This window comes from Meleagris gallopavo, chromosome 1, assembly GCF_000146605.3.
Source record: "Meleagris gallopavo isolate NT-WF06-2002-E0010 breed Aviagen turkey brand Nicholas breeding stock chromosome 1, Turkey_5.1, whole genome shotgun sequence".
NCBI classification, from domain to species: domain Eukaryota; kingdom Metazoa; phylum Chordata; class Aves; order Galliformes; family Phasianidae; genus Meleagris; species Meleagris gallopavo.
The window spans coordinates 17,999,213-18,009,133 of NC_015011.2; the positions used below are offsets into that span (position 1 = coordinate 17,999,213).

General features: G+C 39.6%; 1 protein-coding gene and 2 long non-coding RNA genes across 4 annotated transcripts in view; 2 read left to right on the top strand and 1 right to left on the bottom strand.

Moving 5' to 3' along the window:
* The first annotated feature begins 118 nt into the window (after nucleotides 1-118).
* Nucleotides 119-4,837, top strand: LOC109365372. Its single transcript, XR_002110912.2, has 2 exons — nucleotides 119-198; nucleotides 4,626-4,837. It is a non-coding gene; the product is annotated as an uncharacterized LOC109365372 (long non-coding RNA).
* LOC104917568 lies at nucleotides 187-9,915 on the bottom strand. Of its 2 annotated transcripts, XR_796960.3 has the most exons (3): nucleotides 9,302-9,915; nucleotides 2,600-4,472; nucleotides 187-1,150 (listed from the first exon to the last, which is right to left on the bottom strand). It is a non-coding gene; the product is annotated as an uncharacterized LOC104917568 (long non-coding RNA). The 2 variants fall into 2 exon arrangements; XR_002110911.2 differs by lacking the exon at nucleotides 187-1,150 and having other exon boundaries at nucleotides 1,277-4,472.
* ZBED4 (zinc finger BED-type containing 4) overlaps nucleotides 9,633-9,921 on the top strand; it is a 24,866-nt gene continuing 24,577 nt past the window's right edge. The window contains exon 1 of the mRNA XM_019612034.2: nucleotides 9,633-9,709. The gene's annotated coding sequence lies outside the window, so the exon portion shown is untranslated. The remainder of the gene's footprint in view (nucleotides 9,710-9,921) is intronic.

Consider the following 9,921-nt stretch of genomic DNA (forward strand, 5'->3'; position numbering starts at 1 on the left):
GCTGCGCCTCAGGGGACGGGTCGGCAAGGCGCGGCCCGGAGCTGCGGGCAGCACTCGCGTTGGCGGCACCAGAGCGCCACAGCGCGCGTTTAAGTACCTCAACGCAGGGGTATTTAAACGGCAGCAAACGGAGAAAGGAAGGAGAAGCAGGCAGAGGTCAGGGCTGCAAAAACCAGGTCTCCGAGCTACGAGTAATCGGTATTTATTATTTCTTTGGGCAAAGTTCAAGCTGGAGCTTAGAAAATTCGCTTCAATTTGCTCTCCTGGGGTCTCTGGGTCATACTTATACTTTTGGGTAACGATAATAACCTTCCATTTTGGCCGAGCACAGTTGTGTCAGCTGTAGCTCTCCCTGCAAAGGCTGCCCTTTGTTATTATGTATCATTTTTAGGAAAGACATTATAGCCCTATTGGAGATGTGAATGATTTTGCTGTCGGCGTCCATAGGATAGCTGCACCCACACACTCAGAGAATCCCTTTTGAGCCAGCCAGGCTACGACCAGCACTTATGTTTCACAGAACGGGTCCTGTGTGCAGTAGGAAGGAAAGCAGCAAAGAATGGGTATGATGTTTGCTGCCCCTCTCTAGCAACCATCACTCAATGCCTCCTTCAGAACAACCTCCTAACTCTTTCTCACCCTACCTAGTTTCTACCACTGCTGTTTGCCCACCCCCAGCAGCAGTCACTCCAACAGTAAATCTGTGCCTAGAAGATCAGAAATAGATACACCTATCATTACTTAGTTGTGGAAAGTCAATCAAGGTCCAGAGAGCTTAAGTCACTTATTTCAGGAAATTCTGTACAACAGGAAGCATCAGTAGCTTCTAACTCATTTTCCTTATCAGGCACCATCCACTGGGCTGATCTCTAGCAAAGCAGGAGCTTACAAGAGCCAACATTTGAGTGTTGCACTCAACCTAGATAAAAATCAAGGATCAAACTGACCCAGCAATTTCAATTTCTCAATTAAAAAAAAAAACCAAAAGATTGGATAAACTGTATAGGTCATATAGGTCATCTGGTTGTTGGTGTACTGCTTTTAAGGAATTGCTCTCTGGTTTTATCACTTACATGACCATGCATACCATCAGTCTCAGAAATTTTACAGCAGATCAGTTGAAATGAATGAAGTTGCACTGGAATTCAGCCTGCAATAGTAAATAGGAAGCAGCGCTCTAAATCATATATATGTTAGTGCACACTCTAGTTGTAAAAATGACTAGAAATGATAAATACTGTCAAGAAGCTAATAATAAGTATAATAAAACTCCATCTATGATAGAAAACATGTTTTTTTTCCATCTTTTAAGTGATAATCCATGTGTATCTGTCTTGCAGCTGTACAAATGCTTTACAACTGGAGACAAGCTTTCCACAGAACTTGATGGCATCCATATTCCTCCCATGTCTGATGCACAAGTCAGCCTGGCACTCTTCCAGTTTCCTTTTTCTGCCAGGTATATTACAGCATTCCATAGCTGCACATCCCTTCAATAAGACAGCATTCCATATATGTATTTGTTCCATTTAACTATCTTTTTGCTGTCTGATCTTATGCTTTATTCTCCAGTATTCTATTTATGTGACTTTCTTGAGATTCATCTTCCAGCTCTCCCTGCCCTGTATGTAGGGCATGTTTGGTAACCATAATGCGTCATGTCTGAAACTTCACGCTGATAAAACCAGGAAGCGGCACTTCCAAAATCATTTCATTATAGAGGCGGCATCATTGATTGCCATGACCTATTGAGCAAGGAGTTATACCACAGCCTGAATCGATCAGAATGATGTGTTACAGTGCCAGGACCCGATCTCCTAACAGATCTGAAATGAGAGTCTTCTAATCTACTTTAGCATAATACAGAAAGGCCTCCAGGATCCTTAGATTCTCTGCAGAGTTTCAAGACTGCTGAGCTTCATTTCCTGGTGCCTGTGCTGAAGATGTTAACCCCACTTCAAATTAATAACTTACAGGCAGGGTTCATCGCTGCTCTTGATACCCTCAATTACCTTCAGGAGTGAGTGAGGTATGAGGACTTCTCCTATAGACTAGCTAGGCTCTGACACAGAATACACATAATCTTGATACACTGCTTCACAGCAGCAGCACAGAGATCCTAACAGGCCTGACATGAACCACCTCTCACTGACATTGTAGCCTACCAGATCAGGATCCTCAATGTTAAATACCAGTAGGTTAGCGCATATTCTTTCAAAATGCAACAGTGCACTGTATTATCTGGTATATTTGACAAGACCTAAGCACACACTTCTATAATCTCAAAGATTTGTTTCTTTCCTGTTTCATCTCACTAGTGAGAGTGCCTCAAAATAGTACTCATTCCATTTTTGGAAAAGGAGGAAATGACTCTAACAGATGCCACATAATTTCAAGCAAAAAGAAAAAGTTCAGAGGGCAGCAAGACCCTCACAGTTTTGGTGGTTTTTTTGGCACTAGCTAAGTGAGTGTATGGTTTTGATCCCACTCCATCACAATCTTCACACCCCTGCTTGGCAGCATCAGGTTTTGATTCAAGTTGCCACTGCTGACTCACTGTGCGAGAAAGATCTTTATAGATGGGATATCTCCTGCTTACCAGCTTTCACCTGTGCTGGTTAACAAATTCTCCAGTGAAGTATTTCAAGATGAAAGAATCACGTAAACATAAAGGCTGTTCATCTGCTTTGGCATCCTCTTCCCTTGCAGAATGAAGTTTTGAGACGTTGCTACACAGCTCAAGTATATCACCTGCAGAGTAACATCTTTGTTCCAGATTAAAAGAGACCAACTCAAGGCTTGCTGCTGCACTTAAGTTTTGGCAGTGGTACTACTCTTCACTGGTGGAACTCAACTCTATTCTCCTCTCCCTGTATGAGCAGCAGGCTGCCAAAATGAAAAGAAAGAGCCGTATCCCACTCCACACATTCTTTAGAACCTGCAAGAATCCTGAAATATAGGTTTTGGTCTGCCATAACATATGTGTGGGTCTTCATCCTATCATGACAATTCTGCCTAACCTTTTTAAGACTTGCAACAACTCTGAATAATTCTGCAAACTAAACGATCCATATAAAGTGTCCAAAGCCTGGCTTCCCCACTATGTGGTTTACCTCTTCACACTCACCAATACATAATTAATATTCTCCCTGGAATGCTGCCTAGTAATATACAACGTTACTATGGTTCCTCACATCCAGCAGGGACATCCTTTTCCATTTCACTTACCTCATCAGTTGTGGCACTGACAAATTACTCAAGGAGCATGACTGTGCAGGGCCAGGTGTTCTCAAAAGAACGGTTGTTCCCAAACCTCAGAAGCCAGGATAGCATGCACTGTGGATAGGATCCTCAACCCTACTGTGCTCAACACATTACAGTAACAAGCTGATAACCCACATTTGCCCTCAGTCTATGAAGTGGTATAGTTTCCCTGCATCTGATCCTTGGGAACTACTTAACTGAAAGACAAATCCATGTACCCCCTAAGTATCACTGATCCATCCGCTAGATATCAACAATACTTTGGCAGAAAGACTTATTTCTGTTTTGTACAAGATTGAGTGGGATTTATGGTCAAAAGCCCTAGCTGACAATTCCAAAATAAGGATGAACCTTTTTGGCTTTGAATATGGAAGAAAAGTCTTGAGCCTTTTTGCCACTAGAGGATTAGTGAATATCTTCTTTGTTCTTTGGCCAAGAAGAAGCATGCCTTTTCCTTTTAATTCCTCTGGACATGTTTTGACAAAAGGTTAAGATGAAATAATATAGGTGTTCATCTACATTCACTAATTTCTACAGAAACAAAGTTTTTTTTGTTTGTTTGTTTCTTCTGGCCACACTAACTTATGTTCTATATGCATCATCCTTCTCTTCCTTGGAAAGAAAGTGGTTCTTTATAAAATTGATAAGGTGACCCTTTATTTCTCCAGAATAGTTCAAGGTGATCCAAAACAACAGCCTTCTCTGAAATGAGTTTCAAAACAGACTGCACTGTCAGTGCCTCTTGTGGTACTGATAAAGACTGAGCCCTTTTATCATCTGAGTTCCACCAGATGCTACATCACTGCTTGCTAATAGCTCTGTAACTTGCATCTGCTAAGCAGTCCTGTGGAATGTTATCTATAGATAATACTTAAAGACCATTTGACAGAGTGGTCTTTAGGCTGTACAGCTGCTATGCAAAGGCCCTTACCTTATTTCCATTTAAGCATCTGGATGAACTACAGCTTGAAGTCACCTACAGCAAGAAGAGGTTTGTAGCCTGTCACTTGCAACCAGAACAATATGTTTAACAGTTCTTGGAGAGGCAGAATTGACAGGGAAACCTACTTTCTTCCTTCTTTATCCTTCTGCTGTCTTGACTCCTTTAACACCACTGAGATTTTGCAGTTACACAGATCTCTGCAAAATGTGCTCATAACATTTGTATGATGGAAGGAAGATGGGGCTTGAACTCACTCCTGCAGACACTGCAAAGATGGGAAAAACAAAACAAAACAGTATTAAGATATATGTTAAAGCTTGTATATGTTACATTTCAGAAAAAAATTCATCAGAGTAATTTCTATTTTCACAAAATGCTGCACCAAAAGCACAGGGCTTACCCATTTGCTTATCTGTAGGTTGTCTAAATAGCAGAATAGCAATGTGTTTAATGAAGAGGATACAATATACACATCCTTTGTGAATCAGGACAGATAACCACAGAACTTGCATCAACCACACTGCTGAAATTTCAGGATTGCTTTGAGGTAAGACTGAGAAGCAGATCAGGGAGAAGAAAATCTGAAAGCTATGTTGCTTTTTAAACCTGATTATTTAAAAAAAAAAAAAACACAAAGAAATCCCAACCCTTTGAGCAAAATTCTTTGCACTCATGTATGTATAATGATACTGTTATTTACAAAAGAGCAGACTGAGCCGTATACAAGGAACCCCATCTCTCATCATTGTCTCTTCAGCATTAATAATTCAACTCCTGGCATTTAATGTTTGGTACCTTCAATATATTCTGTACAGTAGCTTTACCTGCAGAAGTCTTTTTGGGAAACTATCCTTGCCAAATGGTAACTGCCATCCTAATAATCCTTCACAAACAGATGAAGGATTTTCTCTCTAGCCCCCTGAACTACCTCACTCCACAACCAGATGAGCACAATTTATGTGAATGTATATCAAAAAGCAGCCACAGAGAAGGAAAGAAAAAAAAAAAAGTGCTCTGCAAACAAAGACTTTGACACAATGTATTTCTCAAACCAATCATCATTTTTTATGCTTGTTCTCCTCATCAGGTTTGGGTTTTGAAAGATTTTTCATTTAACATGAATTTGAATAAATTTAAGCAAGCACCATGTAAGCAGCATGACTACATACACATTCTTAATTTCTCTCAACCCTTTCCTACTCTCTGTTCCTTTCCTGTATCCTGGATTCAGCCTTTATTCAAAGAAAGAAAGAAATCTTGCTCGCTGCCTCCATCAAGTTTGATAACTCAGAAACTTAATTTAATAAATTTCTTGCTGTCAGTATCAAAGCTCTTACCATGTAACAAAGCACAAATTTTGAGCACTCTTCCAAGTTAGGTCACTCACAAAGGTAAACCACCAAGAAAGAATCCAGTGTTAATACTGAGTTAATACTTTAGCTCTTATATAATTAAATTAAAATTCAATCAGAAATGAGACAAATCCAGTCTTAATTAGTTTACTACCTCTTCCTCATTCATTTGGAAGACAGACCTGGTCTGCAGATGATTAAGATGATATGCAGTGGAGGAAGCCTTGCTGTGAGAATCTCTAGTCATTTACTGCTGAAGTAATCCCAAAATAGATGGGCTCATTCAGAATTAAAGCCCTGTCTTCTCACCTATGTGGGGAAAGGCTACAAAGCAAGGCAGCATCAAAATCCAGAGAAGAAAAAATGAAATGAAAAAAGTCAGTCATGACATACATGCAAACATAAACAAGAAAACCAGATGTAGCTCACTGCTTCAGGAAAAAGAAAAAAAAAAAAGAAAGAATCCAAAGAAAGATATGCCGTGTTCAGAGAAATCCAATACTTGTATGTATCGGATACAAGCAAGCAGTATTGAGAAGGTTTTCTTTGCCTTGTCTCAGACCTGGCTACTTTGGCCAGTGCCTGATGCATCTCTCTATTATTCATATATACCTTCCAAAATCACATACATACAAGTCAGTATACAGTATGGCTTCATATAAGAGAGAATCTTAAGATGCAAAAAAGAAAACAAAAAACAAACAAACAAACAAAAAAAAACAACAAAACCAAAAACCCATGCCACAAAAATACGATCTTCAACTGGAGTATTCCTGATGAATGCGTTCCAGCATCATCCTCACCCCACACAAAGGCCAAGCACAAATAAGTCCTCTGAATATCGTGTCATATGTACAACTCCTTGCCAAAATTACATACTTACATTGCTGATGTGCCATTAATCCAAGATGATACAGAGATTAGCCAGATGTTTATAACAAATTAGGTAACTAACAGGAAAGCACAAAGGCATCATGGTTTTGACAGTGCATATTGCTTAAAGTTACACACAACCACTGTGTAATCATTCACTTTTTCTTTTCTGATCATCCAGCTTGACAGCTTGGATATGATAAGTTTAGCCAAGTGCCCACTGAAGTTTATGGAGTACATATGCTAAATATATAAGCACTCTCATTATAACTAACTTAAGTGTTCTTAGAAACCATACCTCTGCGATACTAAATTGGACTTCTGAATTTAGTACTACTGATCTTTATCTTAAGGTTTTGATTTTGAGTCACCATTGTCTACACAGAGTCCTGGAAGAGGATGTAGTCTATACAAGCAGAAAAAATCTTAAAAAAAAAAAGATTGTTTTATTTAATATACTATCTCAGTGCATACAAGAAGCAGCAATTATTTGTGCTCAAATGTGTGAAGAATTATGATTTAATATAGTTTTTGTCTTAATGATTTAATATGGAAAATGCATTACTGATATATAAGTTGTTTATGATAAAATCAAACGCTTGAGTGATTTGGATATTAAATAAGCTTATCAGAGCAATTTTAGAAATCAATTCTGCTGAAATGAGGTAACAGCAGCAAAATGGTTATTGCTCCCAACACTGGCATAATGTTATGCTGGCATATTGGCAAAGTGTCTCCAGTAGAAAACAAATTCAAGAAGACAGAACTACATAAATTTATCATTCCACTATCAGTGTTATCACTACTACCATGGATGAAAAACTCAAGCGTAGCTCAATGGCTGGAGAGACTCTGGGACCACAGAACACAAAGCTGTTTGCAGCAACTGAATCTCTACAACTGTCTCTAACTTCTAACAGAATATTGACAGAGAAACAAATACATTTAAGGAATATTCACGTTCTGTCACAGTAGAAGAGGACATTAAGCTGTCATGTAGTTGATATCCCTTGTATCGACAGTGACAGTTACTTATTGTTACTGCAGTGACATTTCCTTGTTTTCTGAACCTGTAACACCCCATCCTCTGGAGAATCCATGTAACTTCTTTGGGAGCATGCTCTCTCTGATTTACGACATTCCACAAAACACAACAGGGAGCCAGATATTCTGCAGTTTACTCCAGAGACTGAGAAATGAACTTCAGATATTCATTTCATATCAGATCACTTTTAATTCACGTTGGGTTAAGTTAAGAGTGCAAATAAAGGCATTTATTCACAATACATGAAACAAAAATTTATAAAATAGAGGTAGGATAATACTCTGAGGATAAATAAGAATTTTAGTTACTTACTGATCAAGATGCCTTACACAGACTTTTATAATATCCACCTTGTTAATGGATTACCCTTTTTTTTTCCCAACCCCCTGCATATTTACACCTGAATGCTTTATGGAGAATCTGCAACCTTAGACTAGCACTTCAGCACTGCTGCAACACCCACCACAAGCCGGCAGTCTGGAGCCCGCCCCAGGAACTGCAGTCACTTTCCTTCCTTGCAGTCATGTCATCAGATCACCATCACTTCTTTGTTTTATTCTTCACATTAATTTATAGCTTGTGAAGAATTTCTCCAGTCCCTGTTTGCTCACACTGTTGAGACTGACTTTTGTTAAACTTCCAGTATATTTTTGTAAAACAGAGAAAAGTTGCATCCATTTCACCCAGACAATATATGATATACATCTACACACTGACTGGTTATCAGTAACTTAGGATTTAAAGAAATTATCAACTTTCATGAATTTCAACTTTCATTAACTCTTACTGACATTTTCATAACAGGTTGTATGAAAAAATGAAGAGGTTCAGAAAAACGCTGATGGAAGCAGCGGAAAGAGCACAACAGGGGTTTCCTGTCTTTTTAAGTTTACTGTACATTTTTATTCTTCAACTATAAATTGTAAACTCTTGAAAGTTAAAGCCATTACAGAAATAAAATAAAGCTGTCACATATTCATATGCCTTCCGTGGCATGCTGAGAGTAACTACAAAATTCCAAGTATAATTCAACATTGCTACAGTTTTATTTCATTAAGAGGTGTTTTTTGAGAAGATATATTTCTACTTCTTAATATTGCATGCTAAATAATCACCATATTAACACACCAGCAACAAGAGTATTTTTAGCTAAGTTCCCATATCTTTCATTGAGTCCATCTGATCAATCTGGCCAAGACAAAATTCTGTGCTTAGACAGCTGTTGTCATATTGATGCATTGTTGTAACATGGAAAATGAGGCAAGTCAGAGTAACTTTGCCTTAAATCACCTTGGCCTCGATATTTTATATTAGCAGTTCAACTGTACTGGTAAAAACATACTGTCAGTTATGAGTGGAATGAACATGGAATGAAGGGCTGTTACTACCCACTCTTAATACTTACTTTGTTGCAAGTCTGAGCAGCATGAATGAAAAAGACTTTGCAAGAGACCTCCAAAGGAAGCATCAACTGCAACAGCTCATTTACTTTGTTTACCAGAATCATTCTTTAGATACACAAATACTATAGAAATACAGCATATACAGTGGTATAGAAAATACATTCTAGAGCTCCACTGTTCCAAATCAAAAAGGGATCAGCTAATCTGCTGGTTTTTGTTTTCCTCCAGATATTGATCTATGCCCAATAAAACATTTCAGACTACATTTGTTCAAGTAAAAAAAATAAAATAAAAAAAATCAGCTAACTGATAAAGACGCTCAGATCAAGAAACATGTACTTGCATAAACGCACTGGCTGGAGAGAAGTAGCTTCTTTCTCTAAGCACAGTCTTAATTTAGTTTTAAAGAGCAGCATCTTACCATTACTGTTGCTACTGTTTTTCTCCTGCCAGTATTGCAGACGCTGGAGTCAAAGCAGTAGCCATCTACGACTGCCACCAGGAATTCGACAACAAATGCTCAAGCTTCACCACATCACATCTTCATCCATCTCTATAGAACAACACGCGTTAGAAAACAGCACATCAGCACACATCGCTCCCATCTTGACAGAGAAGCACAGCTCACCCAATGCCCTCGCGGCCTGAGCAGTTCTCCTCGGGCAGGAGGGCAGCGGCAGGGCGTTACCCAGGAGAACGCCTAGATGGCAAGCACATAGAGTACCGCTGCTCAGCTGGAACCGACACAGCGCACAGCCCTGACCCGGAGCAGCTCTCCCTATGCTACGGAGGCGATCCCATCCAAACGCCGTGAGGCGCCCTAAAGCAGGTAGCGGGCAGGGGGCAGAGCTACACACAGCTATACAGAGCCAAATGCGTGAAGGCTATTAGACCACAAACACGCAGATCTTAAGAAACAAACATATACAACAGCCATCGAATCCTCCGACACAGGAGAGAACGCCTCTCAGCTCGGCGGCGCCCACCCGCTCGACGTGCTGCGGACCGGAGCCACCCACCCGGCCGGGCCTGCAGAGGGTC